This window comes from Triturus cristatus, chromosome 2_2 (assembly GCF_964204655.1).
Source record: "Triturus cristatus chromosome 2_2, aTriCri1.1, whole genome shotgun sequence".
In the NCBI taxonomy this organism is placed as follows: domain Eukaryota; kingdom Metazoa; phylum Chordata; class Amphibia; order Caudata; family Salamandridae; genus Triturus; species Triturus cristatus.
The window spans coordinates 621,043,590-621,049,589 of NC_140582.1; positions in this window are offsets into that span (position 1 = coordinate 621,043,590).

Sequence of the window (6,000 nt, forward strand, 5' to 3'; positions counted from 1 at the left end):
CACAGTAGTTATAAAAATATGTATCTATTATTAAAACACACCTTAAATACCTCACAGTATCTGTAACACGCAGATAAACACAAAACACACAATACTGTAGCACAGAAACAATCGTAAGTAGCTCTAACACACAGTGGGCTCCCGAGGGAGACCAAACCATATACTAAAATAGTGATATAAGAACCACGACTTGAGTCAAGACAGTGTCTAGAGGGTGAAGAATTGCTGGGACCCCAAGGAACCCTCCAAGATGAGTAAGTAGGGACCCCACGGAGGACGAGTGCAGTGTGTGAACACGACCGCATGCTACGTACAATTCAATGGGAGAGTCGCGGTTGCATTTTTAATGTTTACGGACCCTTCCCAGTGGATTACGAGTAAACCCTTTGGAATAAAGAAGGTTGGCGAGCCTCCCCACCCGTGAATATCAAAGTATCAGAGTTACCTATCCCAGGGAAGCCGGGTGCATATGGCTGAATTGGCATCAGAAACCGCTGTCGTTCTCAATGGGAGTCTTCAAAGAAATGCCACTGCTGGAAAGAAGAAAAGTGTCCGGTGGAACCCACAGGTGGATTCTTGATGGAAGGAACCTGAAAGCAGAGGGGACAAAGTCTCAATCACTCAGGAGTGACCAGGGGCTCAGTAGATGAATGCCTACCAATGTCAGGTGCTTCAAGTGTGAAAATGGAGACCTTGACCCTACAGCTGCAGGGACCAGGAGATGTCGAGGACAATCAGGAGCTGGATACGAGCTGTCCCACAAAGGATGTTGAGTGTTGAAGGCTCGGTGTCCAACGGGAGCACCAACAAGCCTTGGCAGCGGCAACCCACGAAGAAGGTCAAAGAAGGTTACTGGCTGGCCCAGCAAGGACCAGAGGACTCACCACATCAAGGGGAGCCCAAGAAAAGCAGTGTTGTCCCTCAAGTGGACCCACAGGCCGGAGGCACAGGAGTCGCAAGGGGACCTCTGGCAGTTTCACAAAGTCTCAGGTTGCAGGGCACAGAGTGCGAGGAGGCCAAAGTCCTTTGTATGAAGGACAGAGGTTGGGGCTATCGATTGCTCAATGCACTTAGTTGGGGAACATCAACAAGCATATGCACTTGCAAAAGTACACAGTGCACAGGGGTTTGGGTTATGCGGTCCCCACAAGGGATACTGGCCTCAAACTCAATGAGAGGGCAGCTCAACCTCAAGGAACATAGGAACCCACCTCCTGTGTTGCTGGAGCCTTCGGAGTCCACAGGAGCTCAGATCAGCAGACCGGTCAGTTGCGTTAAGGTGCCTGCGAATGCAGGGGAGTGACTCCTTCAACTCTAGAGAGATTCTTCAGTTGTCCTTGATGCTCCACAGGTCCTGCACAGAGCCTGTATGGTGCAAGTGCACAGACAATGCTTTGGACATAGAGGGAGACAAAGTTAGGCCCAGTCGAAATCCAGCAAAGTCCAGAGTGTCCAGACGTTCGAAGGTCAGTGGTTTCTTGATCAGATTCTTGTCCACGTCGAATCTAGGGTCCAACAGCCAGGTAAGCCGGTAGAGGGTTGGACAGATTCAGGGACCCTCCCAGGGGAGGGTCAGGGGAGGGGGAGGTTACTCTCATGTCTTTTGTCTAGTTGTGCGCCAGAGCAGGAGCCAACAACTCACAGGACTGGTTTGAACTGGTCTAAGCACAGGGAAACCAAATGTGCCCCTCGTGCAGACTTTCAGGTACTTTGGAAGTGCACCCATCCAGCTCCAATACACTAAATCCTGTCTGGGAGGTGGTCACACCTCGCTGTAACAGGATGCCTATTGTGCTGCCTTCCTCTGCTCAAGCTTGGTCAGCAGCAGGAGACCAGAAATGTGTCTCTGGTCGGCAGTAACCATTTTGTGCTGTACGGGTCGAGAAGGCTGGTACAGAGAAGACCAGGGACCCCACGAAGTTTGCTGATGAAGGGTGGAATCATAGCTCCCACACCGGTTTCTGGTGTGTTAACCACACATTTGTCTGCACTGCTTTTAAAACAGTGGCAGTGTGAACACAATGATGGTAGTGCTAAGGAAAACACCCTCGCCCAAAATTGCTCTGTTTTCTTGTTTGAGCACGTTAGTCAATGTGACCCATGGATCACCTTCATGCACATGATCCATCAGTGAACAGTTCTGTATTTCATGTGTAACACATCCAGATGACCAACTAGTAACATGTGAGTTGGCAGAACTGTTGAGCATCTCACCGCAAAGAGCATGTTAACAACATTATTCACACACAGTATGAAAATCAGACACTCCACGGAATTGAAGGTGCCCCTGTGTGAATGGTACTGTGTCATGATGAGTGAGCTTGGCAGTGTAACAATGTCCAACACTCGTCAACTAAATGCGGTCTGAAAGGATGTCCTATCCTGATTTTCTAATGCATGCTTCCACACTGACTCTGCATTAGTCTGTCCAAGACTATGTTGTGACTACAAGCTTTCCTATTTGCTACAGAGGCTTGCTTATTTTCCTCAGCATGGAATTGATTCGCCATATTCCTAATTGACGACACAAGTATTTGATGTGACCGATTTATATACCAACAATCAATTCCACATTGTGAGAGGGTTCCTGAGAAACTTGTTGATGTTTCATTATGTCATTCAGCCCTCTGTGACATGTACTCAAGGGGGGATATGTAAAAGGAAGCGGGGGAGAGATGTGTTATCCTCCCTGGCTTAGCACCTCACTCCGCCACTTCTGAAAGGCAAGGCTGAACCATATTTACAAGAATGTTGTGCAGCCTTGCGTTTCACCCTGCGATGGCGCTAAGTTTAGCAAGTTTGTGCCAACGCAGGCACACTTGCACCATGGTGCAAGGGTGTCTGCTTGCAGTGGAGTATTGTTCTTGTGTAGGAAGGTGCCCCAAAATGCACATAAACAATTCTAAAATGCCATTCTGTCACTTTAACGTGTGCTGCTTCATGCAGCACACATGAAAGTGACAACATTGCATTTTCTTTAAAGTTTGTTTATGTACAGGAAGGTATACCTTCCTGTACATAATGAAACCATGGCAATTAGCTTTTTCCATGTGTGCTGCACAAGGCAGCACATATGGGAAAAGACTAATATGTGGAGGTACAATGCATTAAGTGGCTTAACGCTGCCTTGTAAATAACGCGCAGACCCACTTGCCAACAGTAGAAAAAAGTGATGTTGTGGTGGGCATAGGGGCTTGTACATATATCCCACTGTCACGTAGTGACACAGTAGATGCCATGGGGCAAATACCATATGGTGATGGTAGTACATGCTAGTTAATTTTCAATAAGGTTGTATGTGGGTATTTGTCAATAGTTCATGTCTGAATGCCACATCGCTTTGTATAATAACGATCAACAACAGATGTTACATGTTCAGTGCAACAAACTTATCATCATATACAACTGTCTCTAATTGAAAATCTGGAACACTTGAACAATCATGTCAGGGCCCATAGGTGTTTGTGATGCTGTGTGATTGGCTCTATGACATGGCTATGACATCACGCATATCATGCACTCTGTGCTTGGACATAGATATGGTGTTGTGAATCATATGAGGCGTTGCAACATAAAGTCACAAATGGCAATTCTGTCTGACAACATCACATAATGCTGATGTGCAATACCATTACTTGATGCAGCATCATCACACCAGAGGTGTGTTTCATGTGATGCACATCCACACTGTGTACTATAACATAGAGGGGCGGTGGCGTTGCTTGCATATGTTTACACATTATCCAGAGCTAGGGACGACACACTCACCTGTGGCGTGTGAGTCCATGAATCCATCCACATCCACATCTCTGTGTGTGATCAAGGGTCTTCCTGCTGTTGAAAAAATGTGTAAGGTACAATTAATGTCATTAACATCACATTTGGCAAGATCATATACATCATTGATAGTTACATGGAAAAATTTCAGTCATTGGAATAGTCAGGTATTGTTGTCACGTTACATACATGTTGCAATCTGCTGAGCTGGTCTTACACACAACACATGTCAAGGCCACCCTGGTGCCCTAATGGGCAACCATGCCATGATCTGATTGACATAACATACTACGACCTGTCCCAATTCTACATGGATGTAAAATCTACTCTCACACCTCAAAATGCGTGACGTTTGAGGGTCAAATCAGTTTTTCAAATATGCACAGGTATGTCACGAGTAATGAAGTTTTGGTGACACACATTGTGTATCGTGTAGAGATTGGTAGCCAGTTTATCATGTGAACTGTACCCAATTATTAGGGATGTAGGTGTCACACAGTATGTCATGACCGGCAAGCTATTTTGCCAAATGGCAATTTAAATGTTGTGTGCGTCTATCTTGTGCACAGTAGAATTGGTGTCCTGTGCATTCATCCTTTGATGTGATATGATGTTGGTCATGTACTTACCACCTTGCATCCCAACGATTAGCCAAAGGATATCCAATTGGTCCCTCTCACAGCCAACAAAGTCCTGCCACCGTTGCTTCCACTGCTGAACAGTCCTGTCCACACCAAACATGTTTAGCTCCTTTTCATGGGTGTGCTCCCATCTCACTTTCCGTACTTTTAAATCGTACCCCAGTAGGAGGCGCCCCCCAGCCTCTACCATACTGAGCAGGTAAAATTTGACGAGCCTGAGGAAGGCCCCCACAGCCCCCTCTGACATCCTGCCCTCCCTACCCTGCCCTGACATACCCAAATACAATCTTTCCCCAGACAAACCAAAATAAAACCCTCAGCCAACCCTTTTTAACTACTTAACTATACAAAGATACCCCAGAGATGCACACCCGACAAAACAAACAGACAGTCTCAATGAACACGTAGTGACAGAGGCACAGGATTTAACAAGGACAGTATGGACAGTAAACAACACACAGAACTTTCTCAAACACACCAAGAACAGCAGACACCTTCCAAAACCTCCCCAACTCCCAAAAGATAGTAACAGTGTGGCTGAAAGAGAAAGTGAAAGTGAAAGTGTACTGTACTCCTCCATGTGCTAAGATGCTGTCTGACATCATTTCCTGTCAGTTTGCAGCCTGTTTTTAGGTCTCGCCTACGCAGCGCGCATACGCTGCATAGGAAAGAGACCTTTAGCAATCGGCACAGCTTTCCCGGCAAAAACATGCACGCACTGCATTGCTTCCAGTGGCAACGCGTGCACGTCTGGTGGTTCACTTGAGGGAGCTGGCGCCATATGTTATCAATTATCGTGCCTTGCTGCTCGCTCCCACAAGGGAATCGCGCAGGCCCCCTCCTCTCTCCCCTCCCCCTGCTGCCACGCGCGCCTGTGCTTGTTATTTTTGCAGTTCTCTATAGCGTGATCTCCACCCGAAGGTACTGACAAAATGGAACAAGTGAAAGTAAAGATGCTCTTTGAACAAACCACTACGTGAATGCATGGAGCCCGAAAACAGTACCTGAAAGGTCAATTGAAGGAAAACAGACACTGCCAAGCCCTCTCACGCTAACAGAAAGGAGTGTAATAGATTTACAAAGCTACGTTGGTTCTTCGTCAAAAGTTCACCGACTTTTCCATCCCAAAAGCGCGAGAACCCTTCTTGGCATCGTCCTCTTTCTATTATGATGTATATCGTGTGATGCAGTTCAATCAGGTTTTAGCAGTCATAGTAGGACACAACCATGTTGCATGTCAGTGGGGTGGTTAAAGATCTTAGGATGCTGAAAAACAAGCATGCAGTCACTTTAAAACAAACCTTGCGTAGCGATATTGAAGAAATGGAAGTTCAAGCGTACAGCTCCGGTGACACCCTTACCCTGCACGGTCTTTTCGATAATACGCCTCTCCCCTCTAGGACAGTAATGGCACTTCCCTAGCAACCAGCCAGTGTCTCGTACCCGGCAACGGGAGGGAGCAAGCACTGAACGCACCGAAGTTTGGGGCGAAACTGTCCCACCAAAGGGAGCAACGAGAGATTGGGGAGCAGGACCGTGAGCTGGAGACCCGACAACACCCCCTCCGATGAAGGTGTCCTGG